We start from the raw sequence: 23,751 nt of genomic DNA on the forward strand, positions 1-23,751 counted from the left end.
TGGTGAGATTTTATGTGCTCATGGAGACAAGACTATTACAAAGATAAAAGTAAGGGCATCTCTTCCGTTTATTTCAGAAGAGAAGAGTAACTTGCTTCGGATAAATTAGGGAGAGTAGCAGAGGGAAGAATTTGAGGGTCTAAGTCAGGATTATTGATTGGATCTCACAAGTAATGGGGAGCCATGTTACTGACAGGGGGATAGGAAAAGTTATGTGATAAGCACCGAGGAGAGGGAAGAGAAAAGGAAGAGGATAGGTATGTGTGGTGCACTCCACTCACCACAAGGAACCAATATGGTCCCAAAGAAGGAAAGCATTGGATTTTTTGTCCCGTTTTCTTTTTGTTTGTTTTGTTTCATACCAAATGGCATGTTGGAAGAGATGAAGATGAATAAAAAGAAGGGATAAAGATAATTCAAAGTAGTGGCCTTTGGTATCATATGTTATTGAGTACAGAATTGTGAACTGAGGATGACAGTAACTTTATTCAGAATGAATAGCTCTGTCTGACATACTGACTTTGATCTGGAAATTCAAATGAGTTCAGCACACAGTGGGGAGCGAAGAGACAACACCATGTCCTAGACTTATCTTGGACAGGTACACATCGTCCAGACACATCAGGCAGCCATTCCAGCTATGTTCAAGATTCATCTACATGGACTGATTTCTCATTGTAAGCTACAATGTAGCAGAAGTTTTCATTCCACCCAGGACACAGCCCTAGCTATTGAAGCACTGTATAAATTACCAAAGAACCAAACACTAATGGTGTCTCCATAGAGTCCTACAGCTGGATTGATTACACTGCCACTTGCCATACTTCTCCTAGTGTCATAAACACCACCATTCATGAAACCATCTAGATTGATCCAGGTCCAAAATAATTCAGTTGCCTCATGGCAAATAACAGAGATATTATGACAAACACACACACACACACACACACACACACACACACACACACACACACACACACCGATGCCACAGGCTACTGCCCCCAGAAATGAAGTAATTAAATACTGTACCATACCTAATTTCAGCAGTATTCATATGTACATGCAAATACCACAGGCAGATACCTGATGGGACTTAAAGACAAATGCATCAGCAGAAAGTCAAATGAAGGGAGAAAGGTTAAAAATTCAGTTCAGCAGGGTAAAGACTTGAAAGCTTGTGCTATACTTATTTTCAAATGAACACGGAACAAGCTTTTCCCAGCCAACCCCTGGTCATTTTTCCACCCAATAAAAGTCTACTGCCTGAGCAATCACACAGATTTAGAAAAGGATGGAGAATCTGGCCTATTTATAACACAGTCAATTCCTCTTTATTCCAATGCTCTCAGGCTCTCAACTTTATGCTATTAGCTGTCCTCTGGACACTTCATTGTCCATTATCACCTCCATGGGGAAATGAGGTGAATCTCAAATCAATCCATTTAAGTATTTATTAGCAGTGCGAGTAAAAGGACAGGAAAAAGAATGGAAAGTTTTCTTGACAATAAATGAAGTCCTTAATCACCAGGTTTTATCCATAGAACTGCATTAGCGTGGAAGGTACATTAAACGTCATCGTACTTTATCTCCACTATTCCAGCTTTGCATAAATATACTCTGACACCTGAGAATTTTTTTTCACTCAAAAATGGCAAAGACAGCTAGGGCATTGATGGCTCATTCCTATAATCTTAGCTACTCTGGAGGCTCATATCTGACAATTATGGTTCAAAGCCAGCCTGGGAAGAAAAGTCTGTGAAACTCTTGCAAAAAGTCAGAAATGGAGCTTGGCTCAAGTAGTAGAATGCTAGTTTTGAGCACAGAAGCTCAGGGAAAATGCCTAGGCCCAGAGTTCAAATACCAGGACTGCCCTCCATCCCTCCCCCCCACAAATGTCAAGGACCACAGTGTTTCTTAGATAGTTCCTTATTTTAAAAGTCACATGTAGAAAGAAGATGAACCATTTGGTTAGTAGCTCCTTTGTGCTCACTGAACAGTTTGAGTTCTTGATTTGATTTTTAAGCCAAGGACAAATAAATTTCAAGTTAATTTTGGAAATTACACAGTTCTTGCTCCTCCTATAAAGACAGCAGCAACCGTAAAATAAATTCAGCCACCCAGGACAACTCTACTTTAGTTTTCCTGTGTGCAAAATAGAGCTAATTAGAAACATTAATCATCAGAACCTGCTTAACAAGAGTTTTATGACAATTTAAATGGGATAGCATACATGAAATATACAAGCAGCACTCTAAAGAAAGAAAGAAAAAAAACACCTACAATCATACCATTATTGTTATCTATTATCACTGTTGATATTATTATTGATCCTCTGGATGAGATTGTGGCCTTGCTAACATTCAGTGTAATTCTAGAATCACACAACTACATTGTTTCTAAACAGTCTCTTATATTAGCAATGAAATATCTGGAGTGGTATAAGCCCCTAGTGGTGAAGAATTGTCTACTTTGGCCCCACTATTTTTCACTAAACTAGAAAGTATTCATAATATATAGAAATCCTAAGAGAAATCAAGGGCCAAGGAATGAGTGTACCAAAATAAACTCCATCCACTTCTACTCATTCAACTATTCATTTTGCTAGAAAGTGAGAGAGGACAATGAAATGCTTAAAGTACACACACAGATACACCATCTGTACACATCTCTGCCCATTAACTTCTAATCCACCATGAAAGTAGCAAAGTGGTACCAGAACTGTCTTTTGGCCCAAAAGAAAGACCTAAAATCCACTTTCTGAAACCATCATGATTAACTATTTAATCATATTAAACCGTATAAGTCTAGAATTTCTCTTAACCTTTGCATGGCCTTTTGCTGTGTTTAATATGCAAATAATGAAGACTAAGAAGATCTTGTTTTGTAGGGACAAAGTGATTATGAAATTTTGATTTGAAATTTCTAGTCTTCTTTTCTCCTCTCTGAAGGACCCTGACTCCTCACAAATCACCATCAGGAAAGAATATATCTGGGATAAAAACATATAAAATAAAGACAAAGTAATTTTTTACAAAAAAGAAGAAATACACAAATTTGTACAAATTCTCTTATCAGCCCTCTTCAATTCTGCTAAGACAGACAGGCAACATTAATGCTGGCTGGGAATCCAGTAGCTTACATGTGTAGTCCTAGCTACTCAGGAGGCTGAGATTTGAGGACTGAAGTTCGAAGCTGGCACTGACAGGAATATCTATGAGACTCTTGCTTCCAATGAATCATTAAGAAGCCAGAGTGGAGGTGTGGCTCAAGTGGTAGAGGGCCAGAATTGAGTTGAAAAAGCTACAGGACAACTCTCAGGCCTTGAACTCAAGTCTCAGTAATGGCACAAACAAATAAATAAAGCTTTCTGTCTATGGAAAAAAAATAACACCCACATCTGTGTGAACATCAACTTCTACTGATAGTCTTACTAAGTGCTGAGGAAGATTATGTCTTCTTTAAACAGATCTTTGTAGTGTGGCATCTGAATTGCATCACGCATGATTTGACAATGTTGATGCTGTTTAATGTTGGGTTACATTGCAGGCATTTTCCTGACAAACCTGCTTAGAGAAAAGCAAAAATGTGGTTGTGTTTCTTTCCATTGGGCAACGAATCTATTGAGGGGGGGATACTTCTGAGAAAAGAGTGCTTTACTACACTTTGAAGATAGTCTCCTCTCCGAAAATCAGTCAGTACAATCTCACGCTTGTCCATTCAATTACCTGTATGCAGAACCCAGTGCACTGAGCACTTTTGCTAGCATCAGGGAGACACAATGAATGAGCCAGAGTCCCAAGAGTCCACTGAGAGACAGACAAAGGTGCAAGCAGACACATTATAATACAACTGGGACAAGGAAGCAACAAAAGTTTAAACACAGTGCTACAAATGCCCAGAGGAAAAAAAGTGATTCATTCTAACTAGGATGGAAAGTGAGATCCATGTAGGAATTAAATGAAAAGACTGCTAAATGAAGAGTAAGCACTGCTCATTCAAGTAATGGATAAAAGAGCTTGAAAAGGCCTTAGTTGTTTTTTTCTAATTTCTTGTTATTATAAAGGTGACATACACAGGGTTACAGTTATATAAGTAAGGTAATGAATACATTTCTTTTCAAACAGTGTTACTCCCTTCTTCATTTTCTCCCTTTCCCCCCACTCACTCCCCTTCCCCCCCTCTCAAATTGTAAAGTTCATTTCCAACATAGTGTCTAGGGAGTATCATTGTTGCATTAGTTCAACCATTATCCCTTTGTCACACTGTTTCTGTGATTCTCCTTCCCTTCCCCAAATCAGATAGACTTATGTACAAGACAAAAGTTACAGAAATCAAAAACAGTGACCACAGGGAAAAGAAATAACTGTAAACAGTATGTTAAAAAGATGGAAAAAACTCTTCTTTCCTTATTATGGAGTTCATTTTGATTGGCATTATTTTATATGGTCATATGTACATAGCTCTTGGGTTATTGTGAAATTCTGCAGGACTATCCTAGGCATATACTAATTATTACAAATGAGGGAAACCACGGATCCTATGTTTCTTTGGGTCTGGCTTACTTCACTTAAAGGGGCTCAGTTTTACGAGAGCCACACCTTGATATCTTTACAACTTGATTGCAAAGAATAGATACTTGAGACCCTGGTGGTTCAAAATCCATATGAGTCTTGAGGCCATGGCAACAGAGTATGTATGACAGGCTTTGTCTAGATGAGCAGAGTATCCAAGAGGTAGATGACAAAAATTGTGTGTGTGTGTGTGTGTGTGCATGTGTGTGTGTGTGTGAGAGAGAGACAGAGAGAGATTGAGGGGAAGGGAATTAATGAATTGGGAAAAGTAAGAACAATATAAATAATGGTTAGGAGATGATCATGGTAAAAAGGGCAGCATTAGATAATGACACCCAAGGGTGAATCTTGTTCTCTGGTGTCTCTCCAAGTTCTTTCCTAAAAGAGTAGAACAGTATTTCAAAAGTGGGAAAAATTGTGCACATCTACTCTCAAAAATTCCTAACTAATTCTCAATTTGATGATTATAAGACTACAGAATTTCTGTGTCAAAAGAAATTCCAAAAATAATCCAAGTCAGTCATTTCTAGTCCTGGAACTTTGAAGAATCCATATTCCCCGGCTTCACAGAAGTTTTACTGCATTGAAATCTCCAGGACTACAGTCTCAGAAACCTGAATTCTTCATGAGCAGGTAATAGGTCTGGTTTGAAAGTGTATCCTGAGTGACTAGCACAAAATAGCATGGTGCCTAGCACATGATAAGGATTCAACTTCTGTCCAAGCCTCCATTACAAGCTCCTGAGTCCAGTGGATATCTGCTTAGCATTCCTTGGAGACTGAGATTATTAGTCTGGAGTTTTAAATTTCCTTGCTGTCAGCACTCCCGGACTTCTTCTTTGCCTATTTTTCTCAAAACCATTTCCCAAAGAATTTTAATCTCTCACATTTGCTAAAGTACTAAAACAAGGTATTATTGTTTTATGTTGGGCTGAATTTTAGTTCTGAAGCTTCTTACTAAGATGTTAACAGCTTATAAAATGTTCTCTGGTGCCTGCTTCTAACTGCTCTAATTTGATTAATTACGTGTATTTATATTACATTATATATTATGTGGTCTTCAAAGGAAAAGCTACTGTGTTTCCCAGCTTGGAGTTCTGGGGCATGTCTAACATCCTGTTAAATACAACTTTACTTTTCTGAATCAATAAATTTACAGCTTCATCCAGTAAGTGAACCTGCTTAAAATACTGTATATACATGTGTGAAAAACTATGGTAAAACATCTTGAAACTACTATGACACACTTAAAAAAATAGTGGCATGCTAAATAGAGAAGAACGCTAATCATTTCCAGGATGGAGGTACTAGTGGGAAGGGAAATGGAAAGGTCAAAGTGAGAGGATATGATCAAAATACTTTATGTACATGGGTAAAAATTCAAATGATGCTTTTTGAGAAGTGGCCTGAGAAATGGAGAGGAAGGATATGGGGAAGCGTTGATGGGGGTGAGTCTGAACAAGGTAGTTTGCAAACATATGGAGATGTGACAAAATGAACCATCCTCTAGTACAACTGACTGATGATAATTTTTTTAATGGGGAACAAAAAAGACACTCAGTTTATAGACTGACAGTATTAAGAAACAGCAAATCCCAGTTGTAGACTAGAATGTAGAAATGTTATTCTACGTATTTCATGCATGCAACTAGAATGACTTTAAAATTAATGAGTATTTTGAGCAAGGTATCTGTGCATTATATTTGTGCAGATGTATTTGCTAGAGAAGCAGCGACTAGTTCTTTCACTTAACCTAATTGAACAGTTACCTCCAGAGAGAAATGCTTCCATGCTGCATTGACAATCCAATAGCACCACTGAGATTCCAACACCTATCATGATGCAAGCAAGGGAAAAACATCTCCACTAGGAAAAAAATAGGGAAGAAGCTCAGCAATCATTTCTGTGTTAATATTCTACAATAATATATTTTCAGGACAACCAAGTATCATGTGCGAAGTGAAACTGTGTGGAGCCAGTGTTTCAAATAATTTTAGTCATTAAAAAAAAAAACAAAACAAAGCTCATCATGATGACACCAGCTGCTCTGTCCCAATCTAGACTTCTTCTGTGAGTTGGGTGGGTACATTCTTATGGATGAAAAAAGCTTTTCACTTGCAATGAAGTAATGACTTGCAGTGAAGAAAAAGAGTCCAAGTTAGGCAAGACCTAGTCACTACACTTTCTGCTTTCCCTAAACTGAGACAAGTCCGTATTTGTGTCTTCCCCTTCTTTCACTGACCCCAACTCTTAAATCATCTGACACTGTATACTACTAGCTATAGACTCCTTTTGTCAGTGCTTGAAATGTTTATTTCTCTTGTCCTTTGAATGTTCTATAAATAAGTAACAAAAACTTACATTGTGAAAGAGGCTGCATCAATGAGCAAAAAGACTTGCTTGGATTTCGGAGAAAGGAAAAAAATACTTTTTGAAGGTAAAATCTAGCATAATGTAATAGATATATTTCTGGAGGCAGAAGGAAGGATCTGAATTATCATTTATTATGCTCAACTTTGCGCCAGAGCAGGTGAACATTTTACAAAGTTATTGCCATCCTCTGAAGAATAGCTATTCAACTAAAATAATTGTCCCATATTTTCTTTTACTTTTTTTCTCTTCTCCCTTCTCCCACACCTGAGAAAGAAACTCTAGAACCTTGCATGTGCTAAACAGGCATTCTACTAGGGAGCTACCTAGTAAGTTAGGGAGACAAACATTGAAAGACAATTTAAAATTTGACCCTCTTTATAAAATTAACATGTAACAAAGATAGCATTAAAACCTGAGATGATCCGATCCAAATGCTGACTCCTTCCTTCCTTCCTTCCTTCCTTTCCTTCCTTCCTTCTTTCCTTCCTTCCTTCCTTCCTTCCATGTTTCCTTCCTTGCTTCCTTTTTCCCTTCCCTCCTTCCTTCCCTCCTTCCTTCCCTCCTTCCTTTCTTTTTTTTCTAAAACTACATATACTTGGTGCAATTCTCAGTGTCAGCTCTTCTGTCATCTGTCATGTATAAGAGTTTTTGTATCATCAGCTTCCCTTACTAGCCCAGGAAGCCTTAGTGCAAGATACCCTGAACCACTTGTGTTTTGATACTTTAGTTATCCTGGTAGTTTATAAGCTACCATTTAGAAGTGCTAAATGAACATTCTTCATCATACGCTATGACCTTCTCCTTCCAAAGAATATTTCCTTCATGCCACTCTCACAAAGAAAAAACATACTTTTTCTGGTGGCACTTTGCTTTTTTTGTGTATACTTTTGTTAAGAAAAAATCTTAATTAAAACTTAAACTGCCAAGGGCTGGCATGTAGTTAGTGACAAAGTTCTGGGTTTGATCCCCAGTTCCAAAAAAGAAAAAGAACAGAAAAGAAAAAGACCCCCAAAAAAAGTATAATTCAAAAACAAACAAACAAACAAATACAAACTGGGTCCGAGTGCCAGTGGCTCACATCTGAAATCCTAGATACTCAGTAAGCTGAGATCTGAGGATCTTATCTCAATTTGAAGACAGCATGGGCAGTATAATTTATAATACTGTTATCTCAATTAAGCCAGAAGTAGAAGAGTGCCTCAAGTGGTAGAGAATTAAACTTGCACAGAAAAAGCTAAGGGACAGTGCCCATGCCGGGAGTTCAGGCCTGAGCATGCATGTGTTAGCATGGGCACACACACACACACACACACACACACACACTATAGATAGATAGATAGATAGATAGATAGATAGATAGATAGATGATAGATAGATAGATACAGATATGTATCTATAGAGCTAGATAGAAATTTATAAATAATATATAGATAGATATTGGAGAGACTTATTTTGTCATGAAGAGGATAGCTATTTGAGGTCACCTAGCTTGGAGAATATAGAAGTTTTTCTTCCTCTTTTTAGGTATCTAAGATACATTAATGGCAGCATTTCAAAGCCATATAAAAACACATGTTTAAGTGACAAAAAAGATATAGAACTTCTTACTTTTTTTTTCAAGTATTCAGGTCATAAGAAAAATTTCTTCTTAAAATACTATCATTATATCATTCCTCACTGCCAAAATAAAATGATGCTTGGGTTAATTTTGTCAATCCCCAAAGCAATATTCAGATTGAAATATATGTCGATGGACATGCACTTTTACAAGGCACTACAAAAGTACTAATCAACCTGAAAAATAAAAGTTTCAGAACTTTGGAAATTAGAAAAACATAATGGAAAACAACATTAAGTACAGAGTCAATACTGAAATTCACTGAATGAAATATTCATTCTGACCAAAAATCACTAACAATCCACCTATAAAATACTTCATCAATGGATCCATTGTTGAAGTCTTCAGTTAAGCCACACTGAACCAATTAAGAGTTAACTTTTATAAGATCCCATATGTAAATAAATTAGCAAAGTCAAATAAACATGATCACTTTTGGAGCATATATGTATTTAAAATATGATCTAACTGCAAAAACAGAATTTATAAATATAAAATGTAAAAATATAATTGAAAAAAATATGGAATTGCAAAGAAACTTCCCCACTGACAATCACAGCTTCACAATTACGTTAGTGTTGTAATAAATCAGATCTTTCTATTCATTGTTAACAAGCTGAGATTTGTCAAAGTAATGAAAAAAATCATATTTTGAACCAGCCAGGCTTATTTTGTAAAATAAAATTTTGAAAACCGTAATCTTTTCTATTAATAATAATATCTGTGCAAAAGTAATGCCCATAGCTCAAGTTTTAACCCAGAGAGAGACTAAAGACATCTTATTTCAAGAAATATTGATGGGTTCTTCCAAAACACATCTTCAATGGAATGCACTCATGATCAATCCAGTCACTATCAGCAAGCCAAGGCTTCCAGGAAAATGTAGCCCTTAACATCTACTCACCCTAATTAGTTCTGACATTTGAAATGGATATATTCATCAGGATGAAACAAATTCCAACAAATGACAACCTACCACTCAATGTATGGAGGGAGAAATATGATGCACAGAGCACTAGACACCTCATAAGTTCAGTGAAACCACACCCATAGGAACAAAAGCTTCTAAAAGGCAGGGTACTGTTCTTGGTTACTCTAAGTAAAATAAATCCTTGCCCCTCTTATCACAAGGGTATTGTTTTTGGTTATTCTTAGTAAAATAAAACCTAGCCTCTCTTTTTACAAGACTGTGACCCAGTGATCCAGGTTACTGAGTTTAATAATGCCTCTTGAGGGGAATATAACCATACTGATATCAAGGCATATTCACACACATTAATCTTGTTTGACCCCTCAACAAGTCTGTTGAACTCCACAAAGAAGAAATTAAGAGCTATTGGAGTGTAGGAGATTAAGCAACTTTTTACAAGGTCGAATATAGAAAGATGCATTCCAACATAATAATGCAGAATTTCTTTTCTTTCCTCAAAAACAATTTCCTCTGTTCCTCACTCTCTACCGTGGTGAAGGGTCCAAATGCTCACATTGTAAAATTGCTTAAAACATCAACTCATGTTGTCATAAATAATGTCAGAGAGGTAGTAAAAAGCTATTTTTTTTCTATCTAAAATTATCTGTGACTGTTATGTTCATCTGGTGTTTGTTGTGGTGGTTATTTAGTTTGGTTTTCTTACTATTGAAAGTAATACTCATTCCAATCACTTAGAGTAGGTTCAGAAAGAATGACAATTCTAAACTGTTTCTGGAGAATTCTGTATGTACGTAACACATCAATTCTCAGTAGCCCTTGACATTTTGTGGATTGAGTTACCCCGATCAGAAGGTAGGGCTTTCTTCTATAAACTCACACAGCAAGTTGGGAGGAATCAATGAAATTATTCATGTGAGAAGTGAAAAATGTAAGAGCTGAGGAGATAGGACTGTGTTTTGATATCAGACTTTAAAAGAGCTCCCTGGAATCACGTATGAGAGTAATTTATCCAAATTAGTCACCTAATAGCTGGCCCCCGCTAAGGTACAATGAATATCACAATCCTTTCTATTATTTCTTTCTTGTAGGCACTAGAGTCTAAGTGTAAAATGGGAAAGGGTAACTATCACAGAGGCTGTTTTGATGCTGGCTTCTCATGAAAGTGATACCCAGAGCCAGCTGAGGCCAAGAGTGACACCAGCATGTGAGCCTATTTCAGGACTCATTAGCATCTGATGTTTTCCATTCAGCCACAGGACTTTGGTGGACTTTGATGGACAGTCTATTCCCAAACTCATTTTACCAACCTCTCTTCTTTTCTCCCTGGGAAAGGCCGTTCTATGGGCTCTGAGGCCTTAATAGCATCTCTGAACTTTGGGATGATATTTTCCAATAGGTATTAAATTCAAAAGCCATTGGATTCTTTAAAAGTTCACATGGGAGAATATTTTATCTACACCTTGGAAGCTGTAATAGAGACAACAGTCTGACCTGTGAACTGAGGAAAATGGATGATGTTTTCCCGAGGCTTTGCCACATTCTCTTACAAGAAACCTGAAAAGAAAGTGACAAGGGGTATGGGGGTGGAGGGATGCAGAGGGCTCAGTTTTAAATAACACCTAATGTTGAAGCAGTGATAGAAATTTATTCCATGAATGACTGCAAAAGGGGCTGAAATCTTTAACCACTAAACTGCCAGCGAGAAGAGAATGTCCTTATTAAAGATTAGCAGAATAACTGACCAGTATTTGAGAACCGTGAATATGACCTTCTGACTTTCCATACACACACACACACACACACACACACACACACACACACACCTTCTTTCTTACAGATTGGTAACAGCCACACTGCTTTGTTCAGGCGACCGGGGACACAAGGCACTGCACGCTTCTGCAGGCACACATCCCACAATAAATTAAGTTAGAGGTGGTATTTGAAAAATAAATAAATAACGGAGTTCCAACTCACTGCAAAGAATACAGGAGGCCAATAAGTGGGAGAGCCAGCTAGAGAAGGACTTCTTTTAGAAAGATGTTTTACAGGACTTTTTCTGCATCATTAACTCTTCTGGAATCCTGCACCTAGCATGATGAATTTCCCTTAAAAAAGTAGCTACTGTTTAATTTTAAATCACTTCAAAGAACCACAGTAGAAGGAATCAAAGAAAACCTAAAAAGACCAGTAGATGCAAAATTCGCCAAGGGATTAAAAAAAAAAAAGTTACATGAAGGTTCTAACAGATTTTGGCCATGTACTCAAAATACCACCGATTATTTTTCTAATACAGTGTTTTACTGTTTCATGAAACTGAAATAAGTCTCTGTATTCATCAGAACACAGGATATTTTTATTACAATATTTGTGTCATAGCCCTTAAAAAAAGGAACATATTCAAAACCTTGAAAAGAATCTCTGTCTGAAATGGCTAGCAGGGTGTGTAATGTGTATGTTTCAGTATAAACGGATACTTAATTAGAAGTTGCTTAACAACACATTGATACTTCCACTCCTTTTCCAAACATCTAGTTTTAGGAAGAAAAACATAATTTCACAAACCCAAAGAAATATGGAGGGCATGAAAAAAAGAAAAAAATGTTGGCAGAGTACGTTAATGGTTGTTTAACTTCAAAAATAACAATAATTGGTCTTTTTTAAATGCTTTTTGAATAAAACCTACCCAAGGGAAAAGAAAAAACCTCCCCCAAACTACATATCCCCAAAATACCATACATCAAAACCATCTGGAAAATGTCAGATAACAGTATCCACCCACCTAAGAAATTCAGCAAACTTGGTTTTCAATTATCATTTAGAATCATCAACTAAAACTGAAATTTCAATTTGAAAACTCTTCAATGACAAAAGTGGATTGGGAACTAGATTTTTAAAGTCTCTGTAGAAGGACCATCTGTTTACAAATAGCCTTTTCACACTCCATATCACCCTATGTTCACAGAAGCCAAGCTGAAGTTAAAGACATACACGGAGTTAGTATGATTCTAGTTACCACATGTATGTTTCTAGGCTAGTCTCAGATTTCTCTTGTTATGTAAGCACTGGGGGGCAATAAAATTTCACTTTCATTCAGCAGCATAGTGGGACCCCAACAACAGTCCTTTCAGGCAGTAGAGAGCACTGGCATTTTATTTATGTTGATCACATTATCAATGCTATATGGAATAACCATTTGGGGGACTCTATTAGCCCTTTACACTTTTATTACTGTTATGAAATATCATTATCCACACTGACCTCTAAGAATAAAATAAAATAAAATTACCAAAACTGAAGCAGTTAGAAAGATCCCACCCCCTCCACACACAGGCACATACATCATTATAGGCTCTGAGGAGAGGGAAGAGAAGCAATGAGAATTCACTTCTCACAGATAGAGGTCACTAATGGACTGAATTTAAATCGCTGTGGCAGAAAACCACAAAGTTATTAAAGCAATCTAGTGAAAAATGAACTTGAATTAAAACTAAAAAGATACCCAAAGATGATTATCCAGAAGGTGTGACCCGAATAGAAATAACATGACCTGAATAGAAATAACGCTCCATCACCTTGACCTTTCTTGAATATTCTAAAGGAAGATGAAAACCAAAAGCCTTTGGGAACCCTTGGACGTTCCTTTTCTTTTCTTTTTCTTTTTAACTTCAGATGCTTCTGATCTTAGAGGCAGCAATTCTTTTCTTGAAAAGTCCAGAACCTGAGTCAAACTCCATTAGATGCTCAGAAGGATACTAGATTTGGGGACACACAAGCCTTTCTTGAAACCACAGTTTCAAAACTGGGGGAGGAAATAATATGGTTGCTTTAGGGAGATTGTCTAAATCCTAAATCAAACTCTCCAGGCAGGCCAGAATACAAATGTAACGGGCATCAGAGAAGGTTCAAATTAGATCCAGCCGGTCAAAGTCAAACTCGGATAAGATCACATCATCTGAAACTTAGCATAGAGGAAAAATCATGAGTGCTTTGGGAAACCCAGAGTAGCTCAGCATGGAGTCATTTGGGAATCTACTTTCTTCTGTTAAAAGCATCCCCTGGAATTTCTGTAAGGACAGTGAAACCACGAAGTGTTAAAACATGAACACTTTAGAGGAAAGAAAAAATAAAAAGCCTAACATGGCTCCATACGAAGTCTGTAATAGGTTCTGCTACAGTACAGCAAGTCCAATTCTTTTTACAATTTCGTGTACCTCCTGACAGAGACATGGAATAATGTTTGAAATCACATCTTCCAACCTCCTCCAGTCACAGATATTTGCAACTCAACATGACAGTGTGGTGTTGCACTGTCATCTGTGATTATTAAAAATCCCTTAAATGGTTTAACCCTCTCCTGGTTCAAGCTTTCTAAGGGAAAGAACAAGCCAAGTGGCATTTTCAATAGGAATAATGGTGTGTGGGGGGGGTGGGGAATGGGGAAGCAACTTGCCTCGGTGTGCATATTATCCAGAGATTGATCCTTTTCTAATATGGTGGCAAGCTGATCTTATACAGCTCATGTGGACTGCTTAGTGACTCAAATAATAAAAAGAGTGATCCAGTTCGCACATTCCAAATACTGACCCAAGCATATTGCAACTAATACCAATCCCACCTTCGACTGTACCTCACAAAGGTTTGAGGAATGCTTTCTTTGGGGATTTAGGAAGGTCAGACCAGTTTAGCTTAAAGACCATCTCAGTCCACATATGGAAAATAGCCTTTATATGAGCTTTAGGCTGGAGAAAGTTAGACATAATAAATTTAGCAATAAGCCTGTGAGTGAGTGGACATGCTCCAGAGCTCCCTGAACCCTTGTGTGATTGAAGAGCCTCCAGCTGAATGGGGAGAGCTGGTGGCTCCCTCTTAAAAGAGGCTTTGCATAGCAAACACAGCATGTAAAGAAATCTAATCAGCACCTTGCACACACACACACACACACACACACACACACACACACACACACCCTACAGTATTTACAGGGATCTGTGCCTTGCACCCACTTGATTAGCTTACTGTAAGCTGTACAGGAGATTCCCTTCCATCAAAATTAATCACAAGCTCTTAGAGACAGTTTTCCATTCTTTGGGGGGGGGGGGGGAAGCAAGAGGACTTTCCAGGTAAATTAATCATCATCAGATGACAGAGACAATAGCAGGCCTAAAATTGAACTGCTTCAAAACTCAAAACTCTCCGGGGAGGTGTGAAGGAGGGGGGCATGGTGGGAGGAGGTGGCAGTAACTCTTTTTTTCATCTAAGAGTGAACTGCGGCTATTTTCTTAGTCTAACTAAATCTGCTGTTCAGGAAACAGATCTCTCCGGGAGCCCCAGCCCTAGCGTGAGCGTGAGCGCACAGGCAGAGTAGCCACTCTGGCTTCCCAGGCACTACCAAGCACCAGGCTAATAAGAAAGAAAGAAAGAAAAAAATCTGCCTTTCTGTAACACCCCTAACCCTCAGCCCCAGGAAACACACACACACACACACACACACACACACACACAGATAATTATTTCAAAATCACTTCAGCATTTCCTTCCACTCCCTCAAAAATAAACCTGACTTCTAAAGTTCCCATTTTATGATGCCAGGAGGCGAAAGGAGGGGAAGGAGGGGAGGACTGGAGGAAGGGGTGGGGGTGGGGTTCAGGGATGTCAGGAGGGAGAAAGCCATTTTCCCCTATGCTAGCAGTCTCCACACCTTTGAGGGTCCTAAGTCTTGGGCCAGCTACACTAAAACAGGCAAGTGAGAAGAGGTTCGAATCGTTAAATAAATATATGCATGCCCACATATACATATAATCAAATAGGAGTGAGAGACCGCGGGAATGCTGATGAGTGGAACACATCCATCATTTTCTTTGAATTCACACTCCAAATTTGCTAAGAGCCGTCAGAGATGAGGCACCAGCTGGGGCCCAGGATCATCATCCACCCGTGGGGGAAGGGGGTTCGCCTGCCGCCCCCCCCCCACCCGCCCAGCCACCGTTGCCTACCAAGCCTCGGGGAAGCGCCCGGGGCCCCTGCCCCATGACTGAGGGGGTCTGGCCCAAAGCGCTGCGCCCCTCCCTCGGATTCCTGAACTTCGCCTTCCTCTCCGAGCCCCCCCTTACCACGGGGCAGCGAGCGAGAGGCTGCGTGCCAGGGAGGAAAAGTTAGGGGTGCGCTTTACCTGGGAAGGTTCTGGAGGTCTCCTGCCAGCCCCGCTGGTAATTCTGCCCGGCGCTGTGGCCTCCCCGAGATCCAAACTTTTGTGAGGGGTCCGGGGCGGCGGCGGCGGCGGTGACGGCGGTGGCGGCGGCTGCCGGAGCCGAGCCCGGTCGCCCGCAGCGGCGGCGGCGGCGGCGGCAGCGTTGGGGCGCAGGGGAGCGGCGGAAGCCGGAGCCTCGGAGCGGCGCGCGTCTCCCCGCAGCCAGCCGGCGCCCGGGCGCCCCGCTCGCCTCGCTCGCTCTCGCCGAAGTCCCCTACGGAGCCGCGGCGGCATCGTCTCCCCCCGGCCTCCGCCACCTCCGACTGCAGGGCTGGGGCATGCCACTTTCCTCTCGGCTCGCTCGCTCGCTCGCTCCGGGGGGCGGGGAAGGCGGTGCCAAGCGCAGCCGGGACGCCTCGTGGTGAGGACGGACGGAGGAGCCCGGGATCGGCGGGAGAGCGAGGTGGGGCGCTCCTGGGAGAACCCCCCTCCCCGCGTCCCTACACACACCCCGGGAAGGGAGTGCGCACCCCCCCCCCCCCCGCCCTCGGCTGAACGGCGGCGGGCTGCGCCGGGAAGAGGAGGAGGCTGGGCGCGCGGGGCTCGCTCCAAGTGCGCCCACCCCGACCGGCGGTGAAGGCGGCTCAGCCCCAACTGCTGCTTCAATCCTCGGTGATCGGGCTAATGTAGGCGCCGAGGTCCCCCACCCCCACACCTCCTGACACCCCCCCCCCCCACACTCACACACACACACTCACACACACACACACACCCGGGGAGATGTTTACAGTAATGAATTCGCAGGATCGCCTCCGCGGCTCCCGCGCTCCTCCGCGCCCTCCCTCCGTCCCTCGCACTCTGGCGCGCGCTCCCCTCTTGGACGCCCTCTTTCTCTGCTTCCCTCTCCCGGTTCTCTCTCCCTCCTTCCCTCCCTCTCTCCCTCCCTCACGGAGTCCCTCCCACTTTTTTTTTTTTCTGGTTTAAAGAATGCTGGGGAGGAGCGGGTGAGACCCAAGGCTTTCCAAGAGGCAAAGTCAGACAGATTTTTTTTAACCCTGTCTTCCCTGGAGAGAGTTACAGGGTACTAAGCCCTGTGGATGCCACCTGGATCAGACCACTCACTCCTCTCCAGGCTGCCTAGGAGCGCCCCCGACCTTCCCCTCCTCCCCGTCTTTAAGAAATAATGCCACCCCCTGAATCCTGAAAGAGATTTCCCTCCTTGCTTGTTTGAAATACTTGCAGGAAGGGAGGATCTATTATTACTTAAACTCCAAGACTCCGAGAAAATGATGGAAATGTGAGATTAGAGGGTAGAAATATAGGAAGTCTCTCAACCAAAATGGCGTTATTTCAAATGCGGGCAATCTTGATGATGCCCCCCCACACACACACAACCCATCCCGAATTCCCTTATCCCTCGTCCCTTCTTAAATGCACTTTAATTGAGAAAATAATCCAAAGTTTAATATGAGCATGTTAAACACCTCCACGTTTTCCTATCCTGGATGCTACTGCTGAGAGCATCCGTTCAATAGATCGCTTGTCCCCAGAGATTGCAGTGGACAGCCAAAAATTTTGAGCCTCAAACCTTTGGGAAACAGGCTGGTCAGTTAAAGAAGGCCCATTTGTATACAGAGAAGGTTTCCACTCTAAAATCCCTTTACAAAGATTAAAGAGTAAAATAAAAGAGCTAGCACGGGTCTCTTTCTTGGAGCCTGGGTTCTGGTTTGTTCCTCCTGCCTCCAGTAAAGTTGCTACCTTGTTTGAGTAAGTCCAAGGAGAGGCTGAATCTGAACAGAAGAGGGAGAAAGAGCCTCAGGCAAGCGTTGCAGTGCGCGGAAATGCACGGCTGGTGGGGCCAGAACAAGATACAACCAGCAAGTTTAAAATCCGCCCCTGGGACCCACACTTCAGGGATTCACTCACGTCCTGGAGTTATGAGAGAGAGAGACACCAGGGCGGTGTCTGCAACTGTCTGGAGACGATTTCCTGACACACCCCAGGGTCCTGAGTTCAAAGCCTGAGTCATTTGGCACCACTTTCGTGTTTTTAATTCCTTTCCATTCCTGTTGTGTCTACCTTCTTCTGAGCGCCTAAGTCAAGACAACTGACTTAGAGAAGCGACTGGTCTGTCTCCCAAACCAGGCATGAATCCACCCAGACACGCGAGTTTACACAAACGCTCACACGGGCACACACACTCACTAGAGTTCACCAGCGCCTGCCTCCGTTCCTATTGCATTAGGCAAAGCTGACTAGGAAAACGCTTGTGTGTGTGTGTGTGTGTGTGCGTGTGCGCGTGTACATGTGTGTGTTCGTGTGCATGTGGGACCGTACATGATGCGCGCAGGGCAGGTCTATGGCCAGATAGATAGATACATGCTTATCTCCGGTATCAAAGGACAGGACGACTGACAAAGATCCAGCAAAGGATGGGGCGCTGATGGGGGGCGCTAATCACAGACCAATGGACTCTGAGTGCCAGCTTGCTGGGAGGTTCCAGGAACAAAACGCACTAGTGATGACAGCAGGGGTGGCTTCAGCCCACACCAGCAAATTGCCAAGGCCTGAGCCTTTTGCCTGCTCCAGGAGTTTTCCAGGCACAAACTGTGGGTGTGTCCTGCCCCAGCCAGCCTAGATCTTGCTGACTCCCTACCCTACATATAACTTCCCTACCTCGATCATCACCCTGATTATGAAAGAGCGATGACCACAGCAGCACTGAAAATGCCAGGGTCAGTCCTAGACTGGTCAGCTTGGCGGAGGGATCTTTCCTGGAACCCCCACACCGGTGGTCTTGGGGGGCAGCTGACTAGATCCTGCTCCAACCACAGGGCCTGGGTTTCCTGTCTCTGCCTTCAGCGCCAGGGGCTGGGGGGAGGGGGCGCTACAGGAGGGGTTCCTGTGTCACAGAGCCCAAAGTGCAAGGTCCCTGAACAAGATCGAGATTCAGCCTGAGCTCCAAGCCACTTCGCCACCGCCTCTAGCTCACCAGCCAAGCGCAACGGCCCCAGCTCAGTGACTGCTAGCCCTGGGAAGGACTGGCAGGGTTGGAGAGGGACTTGGTTTTGGATAACCCACATGCACAAACACAAGCAGCGATCAAGAGCGCGCGCGAGCGTGCACACACAAGCGTGTGTGTCCACACCTAGCCTCTAATATAGGGCCTGGAATATTGAGGGGAGGGGGGGGGCAGGATCCAGTTTGAGATATAACCGCTGGATAATAGCATTGGTGACATTAAATGCTCATGGGGACAGCCGGTTGTTTCTTGGGGAAGTTAAGATTCATTCATTTTTGGAAGGAAAAAAAAAAAATCAGCCAGGACTCCCGGTACAGCTTAGAGGCTCAGAAAGACTCCGTTTAAAAATCGATGTTTCTAACAGGCAAGGAAATGAGCGCTCTTACCCAGAGCTCAGTTTCAAAAACTCCTCGGAGGAAGCAGATGGGACTTTGAGGGTAATGTCCCTGCAAAGTCTGGGTGGACCTAGACAGCTCGTTTTCCTTCCCAGTATAAAGAACACGCACCCGAGTGACCACCCCCGAATACTCCTCTCCATCCACACACCTCATGGTGTCCGCTTAGCCACGGATAAGGGAGATGACTAGAAACTTCACCTGGCACCGCAGTCCCTCCTTTACCTGGCGGCCGAGTCTCCTCCGCGAGCGCTCATCCGAATCCGACTGGGTCGGGGAGGTGGAGAGGGAAGAAGCTGACGCGGTAGAAGCGGGGCTCCCGGGGCATGGTATTGTTTTAGGGGTCGCCGTCAAGGTCCCTCTTGCCCATCGTTGAGAACTGCAACCCAGGTCCTCGGGCTCGCTGGTGGACACCGAAGGCTGGCCCCGAGTTGTCTTGTCTAGCGGCTGCGGGACTTCCAGGGGATGGAGGACCAGAGAGGCACCGGGGGGTGCCTGGAAGCCCAGCAGGTTGGTGCAGAGATTGCGGCCCCGGGAGGGAGGTTAGGTCCGAGCCCCAGCTCTTCCGCCGTGACCGTGGAGGATGCCCAACTCCTAAGTGATGGCGACAGGTTTCGAACATACAACTAGAGAGACAAGGGACCCAGCCAGCAATGGTTGTGTGATTCTTTCCCCTCCTCTCTCCCTCCTACCGGGGAGGGAACTAACTTAACCCTGTGTGCTCCTGCAGCTCCCCAGAGAAGCTGGAATTCACTAGGAAACCGCACGCGCAGCTCCTGGGGCGCCGGAGCTTTGTTCACGTGCGTTTCCAGTGGGTGTGCTGCTGTCTGGAGGCCCCGAGCCAGAGGTGGGCTTCCAGTGCCAGACTCAGGGGAGGGAGGAAGGGGAGAACCAGCCTGAACGTTTCATCGGGACCAGACTCAGCCATAGAGCCTTTATTTTTTTTTTTTAATTTTTGCCTCCAGTTACCTGATTTATTGAAGTTGCAGCAAATTTATTATTATTACTATTATTATTATTATTATATTTTGCTACTCGATCTCTCTCTCCTTCGGATTACTTCTTCTCCTAGCTCCTGCTTTGAAGATTGGCAAACCTATGTCTGTGATTCTAGCTCCAGGATTTTTTTTAAAGCTGCATTAGAGAGGAAGGCACCTACCTATTCATGCCAATTTAAATGAAACCATCGGGAAGGGGGCCTCCGACCTGCCTATCTGGAGCGCACAAGTTAGCCAAATGACACGTTTTCAAATGGCAAAGATATCCTCTTACACCCAGAAGGTAGAAGTAACCAGAAGGAAGAAACCTGCAGATAAGGAAGAGGTGAATGGAGAATTGAAGAGGAAGGACGGAGAGGCGAGGGGAGAAAATCAGACATACAGACATAGAGACAAACAGAAAGACTAAAAATAGAGGCAGCACAAACAAAATACAGCAAAATAAAAATAGCAACAATAATAATAAATTCCAATATTTTAAGAGTAACTCGGCTTTAAAGGTCTGGATTCGGATCAGCAGTGTTTGCCCAGCTCCTTTGGAGCAGATGAAAATAGAGAACATACTTTTCCTTGCACAGAGAATTTACCTCATCTCAATTAGTAACTACCTTTCACTAGCCACCCTGTTCTCCCCAGAAGTTAACTGCAATGGGGAGCGAGTCATCACGGCAAACACGCAATGGAAACTTAGAGAAAAATGTCCACCCAGCGCTTTGGCTGCCACCGTCACACCCAAATGAGCCAGGACTTCCCTCAGCGCACAAACTTCCATAATACATAGTCATCATCGCGTCTTTCCTGTCTCCATTCTGGGTTAAAGAAAGAGGAAATCTTTGAAAAGTACTCAGAGGGTAGCACGTGGATCGGTTTTGTAACTGAGTTATTTTAAGAAGAGGAAAGTGTGCTTTTTCCCCCCATAGGATAGATACTCTAATTGCTCTTTGCAACATATCAGAGCCAATTGAATCATAATAAACACTTCAAATGCCTGTCTGAGCCCAGCCAGCGCCGAGAAGCAGCAAGCGGTGCTTTCAGCCCTCCCAGTGAAGAATTCTGGTGCAAATCCTTCTAGTTTGCCAAGGTGGCAGCAAAGCACAGGAATAGCTCTGAGGGCTTCCTGAAGGACAGGGAAACCTACATTTCAGAATAGTTCCTTTTAAATAGTTGCTTTTAAACATACCTTTCCTTCTGTAAAGGTACCTAAGTGTTGGTGTGAGATTCTTCTTTTCGTACTCTGATCTGAGAGGGAAGTATAAAGAAGTCATCTTTAACAATACAATTGTCTTTCGTGACAAAATGGAACTTTACAGGGACCTTACTTTCTGATCTATGCTGCTGAGAAGTGAAAGAGTCTAAAAACCGTGAGAGAGGATGACTGTGGATATACAGAATGTATATTTTTTTTTGAAATCATATAAAGACAATGTTGCGTGTTCTTCCTACTAAAGTCTATCCATTTCTTCCACACTCCTTTCCTTAACTTAGGAGCAATCAAGCCAAAGAAAGTAAAAAGGGGGAAATATAAATATGCATACATAAGGAAAATTGTTGTGATAAATTTCTTATCCATATGACCTCCCTGTCCATCAGATCTAGTAATGTGTGAGATTTGAGCCAGAGGAGCCTGAAGAACAGGATGTAGTAAACAGGCTCCAAATGACAATGATTTTGCAGACTCACAAAACTGTGACCATTAGGGTACTTTTTTCTAGTGAGAAACCGTCACTAATACACAAGAGTAGAGCAGAATGCGGAAAAGAAATCAAATAGTAAATCTGGGAGATTCTAAAGTCAGAAGTTTTCCTCTTTAGTTATTCGTGATCTTTTAGGCCTTCATAGGGTTCTCAATGCAACTGAAATTTGATTGTTTTCTCAAATTCTTTACATTTACCCTGGAATTTCTTACACCATTTTTCACACACACACACACACACACACACACACACACACACACACACACACACACTCCTGATTTGTCTTTCTATTGTCTAGCTTACAAGACCACATAAATTCTAGGCACAGATGACTTTGATCTTCAAGAAGTTCAGTTCTGTTGTGCTACTGTTGCTGTTGCTGTTGTTGTTGTTTTACATTTGGAAAGTGAATATTAATTATTCTTAAGCTATCATCCTAAAATTGTCCCATTATAAGTTGCCATAGGTAAAACATGCTTTAAAATGTATTGTTGGTGGTATTATAATTACATCACATAGTTTTAGCCTTCAGTGCAAACAAAATCACATATCAATCTCAACATTGCCAGCTTTAGCAGATATTATCATCCTACATTATCTCTAAATATCAAAATCGTGAAACCAGCACTATTCCGTATTATTAACTGAGCTCCAGACTACATTGTTGTGTGGCCCTGGAGCTTGAACTCTGGGCCTGGGCACTGTCCCTGAGCTCCTTTTGCTCAAGGCTAGCGCTCTATCACTTGAGCCATAGTGCCACTTCAGGGAGATAAGAGTCTCACAGACTTTCCTTCTTTGGCTGGCTTCAAACTGTGATTCTCAGACCTCAGCCTTCTTAGTAGCTAAGATTACAAGTGTGAGCCACCAATGCCCATCTCGCTGTAGCTTTATTTCATCTTATTCTCACTGATAATCATGTCCCACTGTGAATACTTTATGGCATTGAAGTATCAAATCTTTCTGTTCTCTTTATTCTTCCTTGTGTTTTTGATCCTGAGTTTTGTAAAGCAATGATCAGAGAGTTTGTTGAATGTCACTTTATCTGTGACCATCTGATATTTTCTCTTGATCACTCATTATGGATTTTGTGACAAAATATCATTGGTGGAATGCCTTACTAATTACATAGTCAGGTGTCACTTACAGTGTTAATACTCTAAGACACTGTTCTGTTTTCTCTGATATAAAGCTATCTGCTTGCCTTTTCCATGTTTACTTTCTTTGGAAAGGAAATCACTAAGTCTAGCCCTCAACCATGAATCTAGAGTCCTCAGATGAACAAAATAAGCAGTGAATGTAACCCAAGAACACTCCAATAAATAAAATTCTCTCAGGAACAGTCACCTAGGAAATTCTTCCCATGTAGAATTTAGGAAAGGCACCCAAATATTTTCTCAAGGCAAGTGCTCAATGATCTCTGTCTGCTTATGTTGAAGCCATTTTCAGCTAAGCTATGTTTTATAGTTCTGAGAGCCAGTTTATTACCTAAGCCTTGGTTATGCTTTTAGAAATGTTTCCTTTTTTTGTATTCTAATTCCATTGAATATATTTCTTGTTGGTTGAAATTTTTCACTCTTTGATGGAAAAGTGACATCCATCAGACTAACTCCTGTCAATTTCATTCTTCTCTAAAGTGATTTTAGCTCTAAACACTTGATTATAATCTATTGTAGAACTACGTTCGGTCTCAGTCACTATCCTAGATCACTAGAATTAAGTGGGCTTTACTTCTCTGATGTTTACCCTAATATCTAATACAGCACTTTTTAACTGGTATATGCTCAAAAACTGCTTGGACTTTCATAAATAAAATTTCTAATAGGTAGAGAGAAATATCTCCTTTCTTCTGTGGTGAGGACCACTGAAAGGAAATCCAGGGCTAGTGTACAGTGGAAAGATAGCTTTTCTTCTCTCATGAGTAGAAAATATACCTAATCTATGAAATCCTTTTTGTGTGTGTGAA

General features: G+C 42.0%; 1 protein-coding gene across 1 annotated transcript in view; it reads right to left on the minus strand.

Moving 5' to 3' along the window:
- Positions 1–19,490, minus strand: part of Flrt2 (fibronectin leucine rich transmembrane protein 2) — a 97,971-nt gene extending 78,481 nt beyond the window's left edge. The window contains exon 1 of the mRNA XM_042692757.1: positions 19,322–19,490. The gene's annotated coding sequence lies outside the window, so the exon portion shown is untranslated. The remainder of the gene's footprint in view (positions 1–19,321) is intronic.
- Positions 19,491–23,751: the final 4,261 nt, after the last annotated feature.

The sequence above is a fragment of the Dipodomys spectabilis genome, unplaced genomic scaffold, assembly GCF_019054845.1.
Source record: "Dipodomys spectabilis isolate Male_0828 unplaced genomic scaffold, ASM1905484v1 ptg000157l, whole genome shotgun sequence".
NCBI classification, from domain to species: domain Eukaryota; kingdom Metazoa; phylum Chordata; class Mammalia; order Rodentia; family Heteromyidae; genus Dipodomys; species Dipodomys spectabilis.